The following is a 23,120-nucleotide window of genomic DNA, read 5'->3' as shown; positions in this document are numbered from 1 at the left end:
CTTCGGGAATCCCCCAAAAATAATTGTTTAATGATTTTTGCGGGTTTAATTAAAGGCATATCGTCGTTTTTTCTGAATAGTTCGGACTATTTTTTCGTTTTTTTAATGAAATAAATCATTCTTTAGAAGATTTTAAAAAGTAATTTAAATATGGTGAAACAAACCACTATAGAAACGAGAGAAATTATTATTAATCTCAATAAAGCAGGTAAATCACACCGCGAAATAGGCAAACTTGTGGGCAGAGCTTATTTAACCGTAAAAACTATAATTGATAAGTATAAGAATACAAATAAAGTTAACGATCTCAGACGCTCAGGTAGGCCGAAGAGTTTAAACCCAATTCAAGTAAGAGAAATTGTTAAAAATGTTAAAAAAATTCACATATAAGTGCCGTGACGGGTTCCCAAAATATTGGAATTAAGACAGGTAAACCTGTTAGCGCAAGTACGGTACGTAGAGTACTACATGACAACGGACTATTTGGAAGAGCACCACGAACAAAACCTAGTATCTCAAAAAAAATAAGAAAAAGAGACTTAGCTACGCAAAAAAATATAAACAAAAGGATTTTCTTTTTTGGAAAGATGTATTATTTACTAATGAAAGTAAGTTTGAAATATTTGGAGCTAAAAAACCAGTGAAAATATGGAGAGAAGTTAATAAAGAGTTTGAAGACAAAAACGCTATTAAGACAGTAAAGCATGGTGGGGGTTCAGTTATGGTCTGGGGCTGTATGGCTGCAGCTGGGGTTGGTAATTTGGTGTTTATAGAAAGCACTATGAATAAAATGGATTATTTAAAGATTTTGCAAGATAATATTGCACCAAGTATAGAAAAATTAGGTTTATGCAATAATTGGATCTTCCAGCAAGATAACGACCCCAAGCACACTGCTCTTGATGTGAAGGAGTGGTTGCTATATAGAACCCCAAAACAATTAGACCACCCTCCCCAGTCGCCAGGCCTTAACCCAATCGAACATTTATGGGACTACCTGAACAAACGTATAAGAACAAGACATTTTAGTAACAAGGAAGACCTAAAAAAGCAATTTTAGAAGAATGGGCAAAAATACCTTCCCAGTTTACAAAAAAACTTGTAGAATCCATGCCAAGGAGATTGGGTGCTGTATATAAATCAAAAGGGCTACAAACCAAGTATTAATTTGATTAATTTTTAAAAAATTTTAATATTTTTTGTTAATGAGCGTTTTTTTTTGACGCGTAAAAATGTGTGGATTTTTGAATTTCTTTATTTTTTGTTATGTTATTGTCATTTTTTTGAAACTTACTTTTAGGAATTTTGTTTGTAATTGAATGGACTTTAATATTTGTGAATTAGTTTGTAAGTTGAATAATTAAAATAAGTGAAAATAAATGTTAAACAAAATAATTTTTAGTGAGCGGTTTTTTTTGAGACTCACAGTATATAAAAAATTCATAGTAATAAACAAGTAAATAATATATAAACCTATAAAATATCAAATGCGGCTCGAAATAATATTATAATATCTGACATTAATTACATAATCCTCATTTACAGTATATTTAAATGCAAAATCTGAAATTAAGAATTTTAAAATCCGAAATTAAAATTTTTTTCATAATGTATTATTGATCTTAATTAATCTGGAACAAAAAAGAAAACTACACATATACATTTATTACGCAATAAATGCATTTTTTTTCGGTATTAAATTCCAAGCTTATAATATAATAGATTTATAGGACGTGTCTTATACACTTGTATTGTTTTGTTGTATTTACACAAATTTTTTTATATCCAATGAACCAAATTTATTATTTCATTTCTATTAAAAAAAAAAAGATGTTAGTTTTTCATTAAACTCATTTCATAATATACACATTAATTTGAAAATTTATTTGTTATCTCAATCTAATATATAAATTTTTAATTCCTTCTAATTTCTAAGCTATTTTAACACCATTGTAAACTTAAATTTTATTATATAGCCCTTTGACATTTTGAGCAAAATAACAAACACATAAAAAAATAATTTCAAATTCAATTATTACACCATTTAAGAAGAAAAACGAAAAGATATCTTAATTAAGAGTCATCAAGACTTTTTAGCATCTAAAGAATTTAATTTAGAGAAACGCCTATGAAGAAATGCTAAAAAAAAAAATAAATAATAAAAAAATGAAAACGCCACCAAAAAAAAAATTAATTTGAACGTTTATTTTTTTATAGCTTCCTTTTATTATTACTTTTTATTTCTCCGGTTAAACAGAAATAGGAAAAAATTAAAAAAGACTGAATATTTAACACATACATACATACATACAAAACACAAATGGGTGAAATTTAATTTATTAACTAAAACACCAAAAATTTCTAATTGATTCTAATTAGATTTTCTTTATTAGATTTTTTATTTTGAGTAAGCTATTGACTGTTCAATGTTTTTTTGTCAAACGCGCATTGGTAAACTTATAATTTTATAAATTTTACATGTGTACAAAATAATATACAGAGTGTACAATATTTGAGCAACAAAGTAAGTGATTTTCATTCACTTTCAGAATTCTAGATTTTTCTAATGGCTTCAAAAGCAAAGTAAATAACTTTTGTATACATTTTAGAAAAAAAAAACGAGATACGCAATACAGAATGATTCTTCTCAGCCAAAAATCACATTGTACAAATATATGATATAGTTGCTCACTTTCTTCTCAGTTAGATACACGATGAGGCTCTTTTACTTACCTTATTTTAAGTCTTATTTTTACAAATATTCTATTCGTAAGGTTGTGAGCACCAAATATATTAACACTGTCATAGCATAGTTAAAACAAGTAAAAACGTTTCAGTCGGTATGAACCGATTGAATTATACCCTGCACCTTTCATTGTTGTATAGCAACTTTTTAAACCTGTGAAACCATTTTATAGAAACTTCATGGATATGTCTGATCTATAATTGGACACACAACTGCCAAGTTTCATGAATCTAACTTTATTACTTTTCCAAATATTTAAAATAAGCTTTTGGACTTGTATGGGAGCCACTCGAACCTATCAAGCAATTCCACTAAAACTTCGCAAATATATCTGATCTATAATTGGACACACAACTGCCAAGTTTCATGAATTTGACTTTATTATTTTTCCAAATATTTAAAATTAGCTTTTGGAGTTGTATGGCAGGTACCCGAACCTGCCAAGCAATTCCACTAAATTTTCGCTAATATATCTGATCTATAATTGGACACACAACTGCCAAGTTTCATGAATTTGACTTTATTATTTTTCCAAATATTTAAAATTAGCTTTTGGAGTTGTATGGCAGGTACCCGAACCTGTAAAGCAATTCCACTAAAACTTCGCAGGTATATCTGATCTATAATCGGACACACAACTGCCAAGTTTCATAAATCTAACATTTTTATTTTTTCAAATATTTAAAGTAAGCTTTTGGACGTGTATGGGAGCTACTCGAACCTGTCAAGCAATTCCACCAAAACTTCAGAAATATCTTTGACCTATAATTGGACACACGACTGCTAAATTTCATGAATATGACTTTATTATTTTGCCGAATATAAAAAATTTGCTTTTGGAGTTGTATGGCAGCCACCCGAACCGGTGCAGCTATCTCATTAAAATTTTTAGAGTATATGTAGAATATAATTGGACACATGTATACGAAATTTTATATTTGTACCTTTATTAGTTTTTGAAATAATTAAAATAAACTCTTTGAGTTGTATGGCAGCAACCCGAACCCGTTGTCCGAATTGGTCCAATAACAATAGGGTTCGTCCTTGGCACAAAAGAAGCAACTTGTGAAAGTTTGGTGTCGATTGCATTATTCGTTTTTGAGTTATCGTGCGATCGGACGGACGGACGGACGGACGGACGGACATGTCTAAATCAACGCAGAATTTTACGCTGAGCAAGAATATATATATATGTCCATACCGCAGATGGCTCCTTCAAGTAGTTACAAACTCCATACCAAAGTTAATATACCCTTCACGAAGTGCAGGGTATAATGAATGGCATAGTTGAAATGAGAATCATAATATATACATAAGTAACATTGTTTAGCACTTGCTGTATAATTATAAAAATTAAAAATTTCGGGAAAATTTTACTTTTAATTTTAAATATTTTATATAACTAAAAATTTAAAATTTTGAAGCTGTAAAATTGAAAATTCTAACAATTTGAAATTTTTAATTAAAACTCCATAATTTTGAACGCTTTCACTCTATGTCAAATTTGTACTGCACACCCTGTTAAAAATTCATAAAAAAATATTGTACATACCATGGACATACATACTTTTTTGTTACATACTTGAGTAAATGTTACGTTATACATACTCACGTATATTATAACAATAAAATTATTTACTTCCACTCGTCGCTTAGATGACCCCAAAGGGCTATTGACATAATCTTAACGAACCGTTAAAAATATAGAGTATGTAAATGATAACAAAAAAAAACAGAAAACGTGATGTACATACATGCGATGATAAAAAATTGATTTTATTATTTTTTTCTCCTAAATTTTATTTTCATTAATGGAATAAAATGTCGATCGTTATGTGTCAAACGTCAAAAAGTATTTACATATTATATGCGTGCGGTGTATAAAATAATTAACTATTGTTTACTTACTTGTTACTTGTTGGGTTTAGTCTTTTAAATTTATGAAATTTATTTGTATAATGATTATAGATAGGTACATACATATGCATATTGTGTGTATCGATCTATGAGCAGAAACCAAGTGGCTTCTAAAAACTTTGATTATGTACGTAATGAATGTTTATATACATTTATGTACATACTTCCGATTTCATGAACATATTAAATATGTTTTATAATTTATTCATTAACACAAACACATACACACATGCATAATGTATGTTGAACACTCTTATATAATGCAAGGTAACACTAACACCCATTATTAATACCAAATTGTCATTAAATGTAGATTTTTAACTCTTTTTTTAGAGGTTGCCAAGATAATAAAATTTATGCTCTTAACTCTTAATAGTCTTTTATTATAAAAATGTCGGATATATGCATATTAAACGTGTAAAACTACCTATTCAGTATATTGTAATATTAAATATATTTTATAATTTTTTACACTAATATCAAATAAGACAAAATCATCATTATTATTGTAACCATTTGTGATCAACATCAATATCAGAACCATCATCATAAATTAAAGTGTTTTTATTTTTTTGTTGTTTTTTTTTTACTATTAAATTCCGCCCAATATATTATATTTTATTATTGATCGGAGAAAAATTATTATTCTCTATAATTTTCTCACTAAATATAATTTTTTTATTAGTTAAATATTGTAAAATCATATTACATTATTGTCGATTTTAAAATGCATGTTACATGTTATATGGAGAGTTGTCGGCTTTATGATAACTTGAAATAAATTTATTGAAAAAATGGCGAAAATTGTTTCTTTCTTCGTATATTTTTTTTTTATCTATTATTATTTTATTTGTTGGTCAAATTATCTATAAAAGAGGTTTTGCTCAACTTCCGCTAAACATGACATTATGATTATTTATAACTTTTTAAAAAGAATATACATATATATAAACATGAAATTCTTCGGATGAAATGTATATACATATATATATAGTATTTGTACATTTACAGTTATACATTGTGCAGCCAATAATTTGTATATAGGTGCTGTTTTTTGGTATAATACAAATTTTTATGACTTAATAAAAAATATTGTTATATTTTCATGGATTTTATAAAATAAATTAGTCCATAAATAAGTCCATCAAATTTTCATTAAGAATTAATTATAAATTTAGAAGATAACGTATATGAAAAATGAAATTAGAATAAACGGATTATACGGTTCTTCCTTATAATATAGAGCAATATTCAAACCATTTTTTATATTCAAGAATTTCATCTTAAAATATGATAATTTCGGGATAGTAATTATCATAAATAATTTCATATGCATATACTAACTTTGTTAAATAGTTTAACTATTATATTCTGCGAAATTTAATTGCTTTTGTCGTATATTTAAGTGCAACACAGAACATCCGGTATTAAAGGCATTTAAAGTGCAATAAGCTTATTTAAAAAAAAAGTTTTTGATAGTCTTCTGTGGGTCTTTGAAATAATCTGTATTTACTTATGTTTTCTATTTTACTTGCAATTTCCTATATAATAATTGTGTTGTATTGCATAAAATATTTTTAGTATACCTAGAATATAATTCATACAGATAATATTTATGGTATTTTATAGTTGCTTTTTTAAAACTTAATGGAACAAAATTTTATTTTTAAAATAGGCAAGTCTAAAAAATCATTTATCACATAGTTAATTCAAATATTCTGAAGAATTATTCCAGAAAAGCATTACTACAAGATCATTCAATGTAATACATTCTTACATACTATAATTTCAATTAGATAGCCCTTAATTAAGTCAATGTTGCCGAAAAAATTTCGATCATTAATTTCAATATTAATATTTTTTGTAATTAATTGAACTAGTTTTTTTTTTTCCGAAAACGTGATGACATTGTAACGAGCTATACATTAAAATATTTGAACATCACCGATTTTTATTAAGAAAACTAACTTGAAAAAATATAGTGTAAATAATGTTCAAGAACATCATACATAATGTGAGCAAATGTCATCAAATTTAATGGGCAATTTAATTATTAAAATTTTAATTGTTACACAATTTTCAATTGTTTTTCCGTTCCAAGTAACGTATGCCATTTGGGTTCTAGATCTCTTTTACATAATGTGATATAACATACCTAAATGTGTCAAGTAATGTAATTATGTTATATTGTTAAATTTTTTAATAAAATGCGCGAATTAAAAGACCTTTAAGCGATTTTTAAAATTTTTAATGAAGCATTAACAAATATTGCAGCAAAAATGACTACATGAAATGTGGAAAAGTGAATAGGTTAATTTGGTTTAAACATGCAATAGTTTAATAAAGAATTTTCATAATATGTATATTGTGTATGTATACAATATGTATGTACATCCCCAACTTTATCGTTTATTTAAGAAAATTATGTGCAGAGAATAGTAAGCAATTGATTTTCTTTTATTGTTTTTTTTTTTTTGTGGCTTTTTCATAACGTGAAGATAAAAAGATTTTCGCCGCATTTAAAATTTTTAAAATAAAATTTAAATATAGGTGTATTTATTTTTCTTTCATATAATGTCGCCCTCTATATGTCGATTTAGTAGATGAAACGGCATAAAATTTATTTAAAAAAAAAAATGGAAAAAAAATATAAAAATTTTCATTCATTTATGGAAATTGTTTTTTATTTAATAAAAAAAAAATCAAAAAATAAAAAATTATTTTGAAATTGAAAACTAGCTATATTTGGATAGAAGCTAGTTTTCTTTTTATCATTGTGAATTTTTAAAGTTTCTACAAGATATTTTATTAGAAATTTTGGAAAAAAAAATAAAATATGTTGAAGTGAAGATAAATTTAATTATATATTACCTATTATAACAGTTTATAAATGTATTATAACAGTTTCACATGAGAGAAAATACAAACGATTCTTATTTGAATCTCACAATCGTTTGCTTAATAATTGCATTACTATTATGAGCTCTAAACTATATTTGAACCAAAATATATCAATTTGAAATTACCCTCAGCCTTTAGCTAAAAGAAACAGCTCGTTAAATTTTCCTTTGCCATTTGCATGGAGTGTTTAAAACTTGAATAATAAAAAATCATACTCCTTCTAGAATCTCATCTTGTATAATTTTAATTGAGTACAATGGCGCTCATAAGCTTGTATAAGATGTCATAGTATTTTTCCAGTTTGAAACCTAAATTCCATATTGTTTTATTTTATTAATAATTAGTGAAAAATTGGGTAATTAGTATAATTATTTTAAAAAACTTTCCATAGATAATTATACGTTATTGTAAACTTGTGGTAGAGTGACAATGATCGCTTTTCTATGTTTTACATTATTCTATATTACAAAAACCCATGTAATTTCAATTAGTCTGATTTTTTATGTGTATACACGAAAATATTGCTTTATATAAACGTTGTACCTTGTTAAAATTACAAAAGAGGAAATTAATTTAAAATTATTTTTTAATAAAAACAATAAAAAAGTCTAATAATACACATAAACATACATGCATAGGCACAATATTTTAAATAATAAACAAGCATAAAGTTATTTAGGCGCATATTTCCTAAATTAAATTCGAAAAAAAATTCCTTTAACTAAAAATTTATTTTTAGAATAATAAATGTTATGCTCAGAATATCAAGTATACATATACATAATAGATATACGTACATGGTATACTACATATGCCGCATTTTTGGCTTCAGTAACCATATAGTACGCCACATTGCAAACGAGCAGCTACACATGAACAGCTATACTATGAAACATGTTGTTGTAATTATACATACGTACCTATATAATAATAATATTTTGTTATTGATAAATTCCGATGGTGGTCTAAGCGCACTGTGATCTCTTTTATTTGAAGTGCGATACCAATGATGTTATTCTGCTAATATTATTTGTTATTGTTTAAAAAAAAAACGCATACACGCACATTAATTTTTTGGCGGGGTTTTTAAAGCATTTAATTTTAATTATTTTCACATAGATTAAACAATAGTAAAAACAAAAACCTTCAAATACAATAAAAATTAATGTAAACATTATTAAAATAAAAAATTAAATGTATTTTGTGGGTTATAATGTAAAAATATAACACATTTTTAGCGCTTTTCCAAAAATAATCTGAAAACACGTACTTATTAGTTTAATTCTGGATATTCGTTCGTCCGTCCGCCTCTTTGCCCATTTGCCCGTTCGTCTGCCCGTCTGGTTGTTTACAAAACTTCTACACCCTTTGTAGAAAGCTGAAATTTTATTCACATAAAAAGGCCACTTTTTGAGTGTTTATGGAAAAGAAACTGCATAAACATTTTTTAAATTCTGTAAACACAGACAAATAGCGACGTGCTTTTTTAGTCACGGCACAACCCAATTAATTATTTAAAAGAAAAAAAAAACTTGTCAAAGTTTTAAATTTTACAAGCTGCAGACACTAATAATTACTTTACTTCGCTGGAAGAAATTTTCTTCCGCTTGCACTCTTTTCGCTAGTTAAGTTTTCACCCATCAAAATTGGTAAAATTTGAATTTTCGACGCTGTATGTTTTTGAAACAACAAGCTTTTCCAAATTTTTATATAAGCGAAATAATAACGGTAAATTCCATGACCTCAAAAAGTATATTTGTTTTTCTTAACTCACCATACGATTTTACTATTATATTATCGCTTAATATAATAGTATTAACTTAATATGCAATAATTCAATATATTTTGGTATAATATGAGAGAAGCAACTTAAATAATATATTAGATTGTTTTTAAAAACCTAATAGCTACATTATTTATAAAAGTGCTTCTTTAAAAACTCAGTTGGTTTTTGCCCAGTTTTATTATCACATAATATTAAAATTTGGTCTTTGTTTGCATTTTTGTCACTTAATTTGAAACGTACAATACCAGATTTCGAGCTTATATACCGTGTACTACAATAGTATGTTTTGTTGTAAAAGATGCAAAGAAATCTGGGAAAATCTAAGTTTTGTTCAACAAATTATTTGAACAAAGGAAAAATTTTCATTAAAAATTTTAGGAAAATATCAAAAAATTTAGGCAAATTTTTTGGAACTGTAAAATTCCTTCAATGAAGGTTTAATAATTTTGAAAGAATTACAAGAAGATAGGAAGTAAAATGGGCAATTGTAACATAAATTTACCATTTCGGTTGGTGTGAGTAAAATTATTTTCTTTGAAACAAAACTAAAATTTCGTTCTATGGAATAAATTTTGGATTTCATAGTCTCATCTCTAATTTATTTAAGCAAAATTGAAGTTTGTTATGTTCCTGCGAATATGCAAGAAATTTTACTTTAAATATTTTCTTTGTTTAAACAATAAATAGCAAGTTGTCTTCGGTTTTATGATTTATTTTCAATTATTTTAACAACATTAAAATTCTATTTTAACCTTGTTCCTATTTTTAAGCAATTGTTTTTTTTATTGTGATGGATTTTTATTACCTAATGTTATTGTTTTGTGGTAAAAAGTTATTATAAGATTTCAATTTGTTTAACATTTAATATCTTGTTCATATCTTGAATATTAAATAAAATTTAATAATGATTTAATATGACAATAGCAAGTTTAAAAATAAATTGTAAAGTATTTGCTTGTTTTTTGTTTCTTCTTCTGTTACCTTCGTACTCGTAATGTTATTTAATAATTTTTATTTTTATAATACCTACATATAGACAGAAATTTTTAAAAATTACATAACATAAAAATGTACTTATTGTTACAAGCTAGGATTTTAAATTAAAAAACGATAGATTAAAATAATCAAATGGAAATTGAGCATTTTTCGAAATTACACGTGCTAAAATAGTGAAAGTTAAATCTACTTGAAATTTCGAGTCAGAGTGCAGATTTCAAAAATATTGTTTTTGGATTTTATTTGATTGGGAACCGAATGGTGTTCTAAAATTAACTATTGTTTACGATCGTTTCAAAATATAATCATAAAAAGTATTGTTGAAAATGACTTGGCGAGACCTATAACTTTTTGTTTCATGAGATTTTTGGAAATTTGCTCTCTGTTAGACCTCAGTTCCCAAAAAAGATTTAGAAAACAACATCCTAAATTTAATTTTACGTGTAGTACAAATTTTGGGTAACTAATTTTTCATAGATTTTAATTGTTTTAAGAAGTTTATTAAGAGGGCACTCGTTATTGCTGTGGTGCCCGGTTTAAAGAAAAGTTAATAATGAAAAAATTGTTATTGTGTGAGCTATCAAGAGACAGATTTTGCTTAAAATAAATAAGTAAAAAAAAGCCACTTCCTTTCTTTTGAAATCACAATAGCGCTCCAAAGTTTTTTATCGGAAAATTGTGTTGGAAATGCAAATAGTCAAAGTGGAAAGTGTCGACTCTCAAAATCGTCTTTTAAATTTCGCCTAGTAAAACCTTTAACATTCATTGTTTATGTAAACAATTACTTGTAAAATTTGCAAATTTTTTGTTACCTTTGACCTTTTCCTCCATATTTCATCGTTCACTCTGTGGAATAAATTTTCTAATATAGGTATTTGAAGTTTTTTTTTTAAAAACGGAAAAATTTAATAGGTATATAAATTTTCTTTTACCACGCTTTTTCTACTATTATACATACTATGCACACTTAAAACCATTTTTACTAATAACATTCAATTCTTCAATCATCATTAACTATTCAACAAGCGTTTAAACATTTATTTACAAAATTATTTTATTTGCTTTAATCACCATTCATATTATATACCATACCTTTTATAAAATTATTACTAAATATAATTTCAACATTTTCTTTCCGTACATTTCAAATGAAAAATCTCTTCAAAAAATTTTCCAATTAAATATCAAATTTTTCTACAAAATATCAAAATAGAAGCCCATATAAGTAAAATATACAAAAAAAAGAAAGAAGAAGAAGAGAAAAAAATACAAACATTTTTTCTATTCTTAGAGACAATTTAGATATTTTTGCGTAATCTATTTATGTCCACTTCATTACCGTTTGCAAATGAAAAATGACGACAAAACGACAACTATACATATGCAAAAGAAAAGCGAAATAAGCGAAAAAAAAATACACGATAAAAATCTGCTGTGTTCGTTCACGCGATTCGGGAAGTGTTTTTTTTCTTTTTCTTTGTCATTTGCCGTTTTTATTATTGTTTCAGCGTTGTGTTGTGTTGTGGTTATGTTATTAGTCTCTAACTTGTTTTTATTTCTTGTTGTTCAAATCAAACAAAAAATTCACATACTAGATAATTTTAAGGCATAGAGAAATTCTATGGTATAGAGAGTACTGTGAAAACAAAAACTGCTTTTCTTTACTCTATTTCTTTAGAAGTTTTATAAATTATTAGCGCACATGTAAACATAAGTATATGAGTATAAAACTCTTGTGAGTTGTGACAAATTAAAAGAAATAGGTTCTTCTATCAATAATAATATTACGAAGTAAAATAGAAAAATAAAGAAATAAAATTGTCAACATTTTACAAGCATTAAAACAAAAAGCAAAAAACTATACATATAATTATGTACACATATGAGTATGTATGTACATACGTAGCGAAATGTATACACAATTATGCACATATAAAAATATTTTCTATTGGGTTGACGAACTTTTCTCTATCCTTGTCTTGCATATTTATTTCAATTTCTATTATTTTTAGCTTCAAATATACACATATATATACATACAAACATAATATTATGTATAGATAAATAATAGAGAAGATTCCGCTATTTTGTTGTATAAAAATATAAAAGTGTTCGAATCAAATGTAAAGTTGATAGTTTTTCCTTAATTACATATTTATTTTAATTTTTTAAATTAGTATCTAATGTATCATCCTCCATGTAAATACAAATTTATATGCATATATACATATGTATGTATGTACGTATAAAATTTTTTCCTGAAATTTATTACAAAAACTGATTTATTATCAAATTTATTTGTTAAAATACAGTTAGAATATTGCATAAATTGCCAGAAAATTATAAAATTTATTTTAGTTTCCAAAATACACTAATTCAAAATTCAGTCTGTAAACATCATATAGATAAAGTTAAATTCGATAATTCGATTTGAACATTTAGAGTTCGAGTTATTTAAATCGTTTATTTTATTATAAGCACGAAATTTTAAAATTCTAGTTTGATTTGTTTATTGTTCCTTAATTAGTTTTAAAGTAATCAGGAAAGCTAAAAAAAAGTTACAACTTTAATTAAAAAAATAGGCTCCCCCATATGCAATACTTTACAAACATAGAATTATATATATGTATGTTAAGGTATGTACATAATGTATACAATAATATGATTTCTCAGGGTTTATCCCAGTAAGTCTATGATGAACAAAATTATGAATTTTCCAACTACATAATTCGATCTACTCGAATCGCCGGGGAATGTAAAGTAGTAATATATATTGAATAATTGAAAAAAAAAAAATATTGTATTGGAACACAAATTGAAATTTAGAACACAAAACAATTACAACAAAAACAGAATGAATCACTCAAAATCTACCTCAAGTCAATGAGTTGTGTTTTTGCCCAAGTTCCTATTTTTTTTTATTTGCCATTTCCATAATTTTAATGCTATAACTCCGTCTACCAAAATATATGAATGTATATATCTAGTTCTTTAAAATTCTCTTTGTATTTTGTGTATGTATGGATATGTATGTACGACGTATGTCATATGGATTTTTGTAAAACAAATACGAGGGGGAAAGATATTTCGAAATAAAGTATATATGAATATATAGTACATATAATGTATGTACGAACACCTCAGGTTAATATAAAAATCTATGTATGTATTAAAAAAGTATAAGTATGTATATGCATATACAAAAAACAAAAAAACAACAATTGGGAAAAAATGTCTAAAAATATTCATGGATGGCTAATTTTGACAACTTTTTTTTTTATTGTTCAAATTGGTCTGTGCTTACTAATTTTTACTTCTCTTTGTAATTTAGTAATGCTAAACAATAATTGAAATTGTTTTAATTTATTTAATATAATAAAATAAGTTAAATATAGTACCGCATGTGTAATTAAAGGTCAAACTACATTATAGGTATATAGAAGAGGTAATAAGAAAGAGATCATTCATAATATTCGCGAGGTTGCAAGCGAAAATTGTAGGACTGCGAAAATAAGGCCACAAAGTTCGTTCATCTTAAAATTTTATTGGTTAATAATACATTTTCAGTATTTAATAAATTACTCTCAAAAATTTTGTTAGAATTCATAAAATTATTTTTTTAAGTCATTAACTCATTTCGGTTTTAATTTGGAATGAGTCTGTAAATATTTGTTTAACTTGATTATTGTGAATAATTTTCCATTTATAGCCATTTTAAAATATATTTGCAGATTAAAATTATTTAAGTTTATTTTAGGTTTGAAATTCACTAAATCTTAATACAAATTTAATCTTTTGTTTTTTTTTCTATGAAATTTAAAATTATATTTACTTTAAAAATATATTCATAACAAGAATAATATGTTTATGTAGATACTCTAATATACATACATATATATACGTATTATATTATACAGATTAGATACAAAATTATTTTAACAATTGTATACTTAGTAAGCGAGTAAGTGAGTAATGATAGTGATAAAATTAACTTGTATATTGTTTGTTTTTCTATTAAAGAATCTACGTACTTCGCATATTTACAACTATATGTTGCCTATTTTCAATTGTTTTAACTATATATGTATGTATGTTATGTACTTATATAATATGCATATGTACAAAATTAGATTTTTAGTTTTTTAATTATTTAAATGGAAATAAAGGAATTGTAAGACAACTATGTAACAATTCTGTCATTCTTAAATATTTAATTTGCAGTTAAGCCCAGATGGAACAAACCTCTTAATATATAGGACGCCGGAATATGTATCGGGATATTTACAAATTACTTACACTATTTAAAAGAATATTCTAATATCTTGATATATAAAATTTCCTTTGAAAATCAAATATATTAGAAAGGTGAATACTCCGATTTAAGTTTAATAACAATAAGTAAATTCTCATGACTAGCTACTCTGAAATTTATATTCTTTAATTTTATTCATTGGTTTCCTCATAATTCTACACATAATTATATTACAATTTTTATACTGTTATATTACTATTTTGTTATACTAATGTTATTTATTTATTAATTTTCTATTAATCTTTATCATTCCAGGTAAATTAAATTGAAATTTTTGTTGCAATTGTAAATTACGCTATTCGAATGTGTAATACACACAAGTATTTAACATTTTGATAAAATTTTGCCATTGTATACAGACGCAATTTTGTAAACGATCTGTACAGGTAATTTAAATTTTAAATTTTTCTTCTATATTTATTTATATAAAATTAATTCTACTGTTCTGTATTTGTTATTGAAGATCACAATAATTTCCTTAACCAATTGTAGGATTTGTATATACTGTACTAAATATTAAATGATCGTAAAAGTAAATTTAACATGTTTATTTTTTGCTGTGCAATAGATAATTTCAAAAAATTTAATTATTTGGAAAAATTGACGATAACACTGTTATTTACGGTTTTATGACGCATTTATTTTTACAACGCCCCATAATAAATTTATACTTTGTAATCAATTTGTTAATATAATTGCAGGTCATTATATTTTTATAATTATAAAAACAAATTAATCGGAATTTCAAAATGACATGCATAATTCAATCATATTTAATATACTCGTACTATGGCAATTTTGTAGTGATTTTTTTTTTCCTACAATATGGAACTCAATTCGCAACATATATGAAAATCAATTCGTTGCCATTTAAATGTTGCAGGACATACTGTATAAATACGAGTTTAATACTACAACAAAGAAGTAATAGGAATGTAAATTTGATATCGATACAAATTCCAAAGCAATTGATTAAAATCAATTAAAAAATTTTTAATATACTCAAAAGAAATTTTAATTTCTCAATTTATGTAAGCTTTACAACTAATTGGAACACAAACATTTTGTAATAGTATAAACTTTGTTGTATTAAAATTGTAAAATTTTTCCATAAATGTTTATTTAAAGTTCGGCTCCATTAAAAATATTATAAAGAACACAATTTATGTTATTATGTCAATCAAATGACAATTTGACATTTTTAAATTCAACATTACAAAAATGCATGCTTTTATGCATTTCTGAAAACATGAGAATTCCTTTTTTAAATGGAAAAATGACATGACAATTTACTATAGAAATTTTATTGTTTCTATTTATAGTTCACACTTTGTTGCATGTTAATATATTGATATTATAAATTCATGAGCAAAATTAAAAAATTTAAAAAATTTTTGTAAAATTAACACCATTTTTTCTTTAATTATGCATAAATATAAATTTTTTATCATTAACTAGAATTCTATTATCTATACCTGTTATCTATACAATTTTAATCAACAAAGAATTTAATTTTTTTATATGAGAAGTATTCTGTATACATATAGATTTACATTTCTTATGTGCAGCAGACATGGGAGTGTATGCACATACAGAGAATAATATTTTTCAGATAGCAAAATTTTCATATGTATACAAGTTTGAATTGAACAATATTCAAGGTTTTTTCAAATTAAATTTTTTGTTTTTTTAAAACAAACACCTATATTCTATTAGCCAATTGACTGTTCTTGAAAAAACTGGTAATTTTCTGATTGAAACAAATTCCAAAATTCGAAATTCTATAAAGAAAAAAAAAAATCTTTTCAATAATATCTTAAGTGATGCGACCAACATAATATGGGTGAAAATCTAAATATTTTGTTACATAAGAAAATTTTCTAATCGTAAATAAACCTTTATTCCTTCTTATATCTTAAAAATTTCTTAATCGAACTTTGCTAGCAATATCTAAAAATACAAGTTCTATGACATTTGAACGAATAAATTGTTCAATATGACAAGTATTGGCTTCCTTGCGGATTTTAAAACAACTTTAATTTTATTTTTTAATTTAAAAATTCATGCTCTGTAAATACATGCATAAATATATACGAATTCAGAATTGATTCATGGAATTATTGTAAAACAAAAGACGTGTGTTTAATTGATATAAGTAATATGAAAATTGTGTATTATATTCGGGAAATTGCAAAAAAAAGCTCATAAATTTTGCGCTTCTATTACTGTATTTATTAATATTTATGTGAATTACAATTCTATATTTTAATTTAAAATATCATCACAATAATATTTTGTATAACTGCATATATAGTGTTCAATAATCACATGTTATAATTCACATACTTTTACTTATGTAATAGTCGTGATCAATTACATGTTAAAATTAAATAAAATAGAAATGAATAAGTCTAGATTTTTTAAAAATTTATTTATATTAGATATTAAAGAATGAGTTGTATGAGTTAGTTAACTTTAAATTTTTTAAACGGTTTAAAAGAATTTGATAAATGGAACTTGGTAGTAAGTAGCTTAAGTCGCTTATGTAACAGCAGTTCGTATAAGGAAATTTATTCAACAATATAGCTTTAAGTACTTCATAATCTTATGATTATAGTTTATCTAGTATCTTATACGTATATTTTTTTACAAATGTCATGTCGGGGTTAAAATGATCGGGGATACTCATGCATATAATCACATTTGTAAAAAAGGATTATTTTAAAATACATATTTGCACCTTTACTTTCATATTGTAAAAAAGAAAAGTTCGATATACAGAGTTTTGTGCTGAAAGCTTAATAGTAAGTTTTGCTATGCTTTTTAGTACAAAGCAACCCAAAATTTTTTGACCCAAATTTTTATGTTTCTATATTGCGTATCAAAAACTGATTTTTACACTTTTTGAAATGTGATACATTATTGAAAGCTTTTCATACATAATATGAAACTTGAAATTTTGTATTGTGAAAATGCTTATTTTACAATATGGAACTTAAGATTATTTTTAATGTTGCATTGCTAAAATCAGTGAATATCTTTAGTCACAATATTAAACCACTCCAAAAATATAAAAATAAAAATTCCATATTATTTGTTATGTATGTTAAAATATTTACTCTACATACATACTTACATAATTTTTATAATTACCATGTATACATGCGTACATACATATGTACATGGAATCCAAAATATTTATTTAAAAGGTATTAAAACAATCTGTTAACGCGCATATTTTGTAACACTTGCATACATAATTATGTGTGTATATATAATGTGCTTTTATGTGTATTTTTTGTTATACCCACCTTTGGGTATACATATATTATTTAATTATTGTTAACCTGTATGATCTAATTATATAGGCTAGCTACAAAATAGAACGTTTACAATGAATTTGCATAAATTAATTTTAATGCAATCGCAGAAAAAATAAAAACCCAACGATAATTTTTAACATCGTCGTCGCGATTAATATTTTATAATTTTATGCATATATATGTGTACATTAGTAAGTATGTACATGCAATTGTAATTGAATAATACAAGTTAAAACAAAACTAAAAAAAAAAACGAATTATTTGATTTTCTTTTCATAATTTATTTTATATATGTAAGTTTAAAATGAATTTGGTAGTGGTCATTTTGCCGCCAGAATACACAATGCAGTTTATTGTATTGTATTACATACCTGTTGCGCCGCATTTATACACATGTTTATACATACTAAGATTATTATGAATATCACTATAATTTTTTGAATATTCACTTCACGTATGAATTATATTTGAGAATCATTTAAATTTTATAGTGCATAATATTTATGTTTTGTATATACGCGAGTATTAAAGTATGCAGACATACAAACTCTTAAAAAAAATACAAATAAAATATATATAAGTATTGTATATAAATAATTGTAGTTGTAGATATTTTTAGAGAAGAATTTGCAATAAGGTTTCTGTTCTCCAAATTAAATTTTAATACATACTCCCAATTAAATTTCAATTAACGAAAGGTAGCCAACCGTATTATTAAATGCAAACAGATTAACCAAGAAGACGGTAATATTTTAAGGCACAAAGGTCTAATCTAAGCAAAAATATTTCAGATATCTCAATTTGCTGAATATATTTAATATTTTTGTTTTAATTTTGGTAGAATATTTTATGAAAGAATATAATAATAAATGGAACGGTCCGTCTGCCCAAGATGACTAAGTGAAAAAATTCATTTAAGCTAATTTTGCTAAGCCGGTTACTGCTAATTTCTTCTGAATACTTTTTTTAAAATTCTTAATGTTTTTCTTCCAAAAAAATATTGTTTTTCGAAAAAAAGTTCTTATTGCGGAAAATTTTAAATTAAATTTTTACAAATTTGCAAAATAATGACTATTAATTGCTCGATTTGACACATTGATAGCATCCACAAGATGTTTACTAAATTTAAGATTTCCGGAAGAATTTGCTGTAAAAATTTTACCCAAATAGGCCTTAAAACTTAATTGGCCCGAGAAAGTTCCAAATTCTTAACACAAAACTATAAACTTCATGGCAATCATAAAGCTGGTGCACGAAAAAATGAACAACAAACATTATAACATTCACTCAGTTCTTTTAGTAAAATTTCTAAAAATTTGTTATAAACTTAAGAGCCATTGCAATGCATACGCCCATGTATATCAAATGTCATCTTTTAAGTATTAATGCAAATGTGTACGTGATATGTTTATATACGTGAATTTATGCGTAACAATAATAAAAAACGTTTTCTTATATAAGTTCATTGTTCAATTTTAGTGACCGGAGCCGCTACTACACCATATTAGGTATTTTTGCATTGGCAATGGAAAACAAAGTTAGAAATTCTTTAATTCTGTACAAACTTTAAAAAGTCAAAGTTTTAAATGAGAGTTTAAATAGCCAAAGTAGGTGTGTGAAAATCTTAGAGACGAGAAAAGAAAAAAAAATTTTATTTAACTTTAATTGTGTTCATTGCACCATTCTACAAACATATACAATTATATCTATTACAAATTGAAAATGCCTAATAAGTTAGAATTAATTGATTTAAGATTTTTTTAGAAAAAAAAAGGCTATGATTAATTGTACATTTTATAGCATTAATTTTTAATTTAATTGGTATTCTAGACATGCAAATAAATAGATAAAATCAGCATGACATTGCAGCGATTCTGAAAAAACAAAAAATATGCTAGTTGAAATTTAAATTTTATTTATTGTTTAGAGTTAGGAATTTTTTGATCAAAAATCAAATCAGTTGAATTAAGGTATCTATAAAATTTATCAACAATAAATTTACCTTTAAAATTTTAATGAATATATGAAGAGTTATAAATTTTAAACTTAATTTATTATGCTTTTCAAATATTTGGACATATAAATTATATTTTATTTTATATTTATATGAAAGTGATAAATTAAAGAAGGTACGTGTATGCATGTTAAAAATTAATTAAAAAAAATCATCAGCGCCTGCTGTAAATCTCTTGCAAGCTTTCAACATTTACCGTTTATTTTTTATTTTATAAATCCACCACATATTTGACCCTAATCAAGGTACAAATATATTTTGAATGTGTTTCTTAATTTTAAATGTTAAATAAAATTTTTTTTATCTCTTTCATCGAATAATAAAATTTAATTTTCTTACTTTCTTATTAAGAAAATTGTTGAAGGACAAAAAAGAAATTAGTTATATCTTATGTATTACCTTGCTATTATTAATTTTCTAAATGATTTGTGTCAAAATATTTTGAAGGATTCTTCCCTGGAGTTCATGAATAAAAAAATTCATATTCTCATTTAAACTTGCACATGATCCTTTTACCTAATTCAAAGGTAAAAACCAAATAGTGCACAGTAAGGAAGTTGTAAAATGAAGTATGTAAAAGCGTTGAATAAAAGCAATGAAATTAATCCAGCATAAGGTTTATTTTAATTGTTTTGTATTTCACTCAGTTGTCTTCTTAAAGTTGATATGTTAATTAAATATTTTTAAACATATGAACATTTTTTTTAATTTTTTGTATCCTACTGCTTACACTTTTAAATATAAAATATTGTATTTTAATTTTTAAAAGCTAACTTAATAGTTTTAGTTTATAAATTTAATCTTCGAAAATGATAAGCTTTGCAAACCCCTTACCATTATTTTCTTTCTATAAAAATGGATCTTATTCTACAACGCACAATTTTATGCAAGAATAATATTCTGGTTAAATATGAAATACATATTTTTCGTATGTATGTGTATATATTGTCAATGCTTTTGATTTAAAAGGGTTGTTTTTAGTACTTTTCAAAAAAAAATTTAAAAATGCGCTCATTAGTGTCACTCATTACCGTCCGTCCATTCGTGGATATGTTTACAAAACTTCTATACCTTTGAAGATAGAAAGTTGAAACTTTACGTATAAATAGAATTTAAATTATTTCTGTAGAAAAACATTTTTACCTAGCTCCCTCTTTTTAAAAGCTATAGCCCTTGGAAAAATGCCATTTTTTGATTATTTATTGTAAGGACACCATAAACATTTGTTAAATTCTACAAACACAAAAAGGTGGTTTCTTCTACCTTGGCATATCATATTTGATCTTAAAAAAACATAAAATCGCAACATCTAGATGGCAACATGTAAAAGTCTAATTTTAGTTGTGTTTATTAGTTTAAAAATTTTTTTTTTGCTTCCACCCGTTCTGAAGTTATCTCGAAACTACTTATCGAAATTTGTAAAATATGAATTTTCGTTTTATATTTCCGAAACTGCAAGCTTTTCTAAATTTCTATAAATGCAAAAAGCTATCAATAAATTCCATGTCATCAAAAATTATTAATTAATTTTCTTAACTCAAACAATAAACCCTTGAAATCGATCATTGCGTTAAGGGTTCTTTCAATTATTTTTGTTGCTTAATCCTAGAGGTATGCAATTTTTAAATATTTTGTAAATGATTGTTTTTAAACGCAGTGTTTTCATTTGTTGAAGGGAATAGTGCTATTTTACAAATCATTGGTTTGATTCAACTTTTTTTAGATTTTCTTCTTAATAGGGCTCTCCTATTTAAAATTAAATCAATGAATCAAATACGTAGAAATCTTAAATTATTATGAGGGTGTATTTTCTTACATTTTAACAAAAGTTTAATTTTAATATTGAAATGCAATATTTGATTTAAATTTTTGTAAGTAAATTTAAAAATTTTTCAAATTTATTCATTTTAGAGTTTTGGAGTTCGACACTTTTTTATTTCTTCTAATTTTTAATATGATTATCAGATAGTTTTTATTAATTGGATTACGACTGCCTACAAATTACTTTTCAACTTGTATTTTTTTTTTGTTTTGTACAATACGCGCACATTAAAAATTCAAACCAATAATAATCAATCATTATTATAATTAAAAAACAAAAATATGTAAATCAATAGAATTTTTTTATTAACCGTTTCAAATTTTGTTTTCTCTTATACAGAAAAAAAAAATTAAAGAAAAATCTACAACTCAATGATTTTAAATCATGCATTTGGCCTTTTCTTTAGATTCTACTTTAATAATTTCATTTTTTAATCCCAATCAGGTGCAACGAATCAATTATTTTTAAATTTATAAGCATAATCAAAGAATAATGTTAAAAAAATTCCAAAAAAAAAAAAAATTATATTTCAATCAAAATTTTTCTTTACTTTTCTTTAAAAAAAAAAAGTCACAATTTTATTTTGTCTTTCTCTTTGTTGCATAGGTTTGAACATACAACATAATTCTTTTCATATTCAATAAATTTCTTAAAACGAATTAAATACCCGTAGAATTTAAATTTACAGTCGAAGTCGAATAAAAATAACTAGTAGCGTTGATAAACTGATATATCAGTTAAGGACACAAGAAACGTTCTATCGTTTTTTAATTTGTTTTTTCAAAAAAAAAAAAAACAAAACTTATCGATTATCACCTGTAAACTGCAACAATAACAATATACAACGATAATGTCTGTAAGACAACGATATGAACACAAAAAATTGATGTCCCGAAAACTTCTATATCTATTTGACTTTATCAAATAATTTTTTAAATATTAAAATAATGAATTTTTAAATGTTTGTCTCTTATTTAATTTTAACCTTTTGTTAAATCTCGTATCCTAAAAAACTAATTTCTATAAGATTATGTAATTTTTGGATGACGGCAAGAAGAGTTAAAAAACACTTGGTCACTGATAAAATTATCCTTCATTATGTTCCTTACATAGTGTGATTTTATTTACTTGCATGATAAAAGAGATTCAACTGTATAGGAAAAAACTTATTGATTGTAATCATGTGTATAAGATTATAATATAGTTCAGTGAATTTTACAACATAAACGAATTGTACTATGATAAGTATTATATATATATACTTTACGTATATAAATATAGTTATATATTAAGTATATAGATG

This window comes from Condylostylus longicornis, unplaced genomic scaffold (assembly GCF_029603195.1).
Source record: "Condylostylus longicornis isolate FDR11 unplaced genomic scaffold, ASM2960319v2 ptg000048l, whole genome shotgun sequence".
Lineage (NCBI taxonomy): Eukaryota > Metazoa > Arthropoda > Insecta > Diptera > Dolichopodidae > Condylostylus > Condylostylus longicornis.
Note: the sequence above shows the minus strand (reverse complement) of the source record.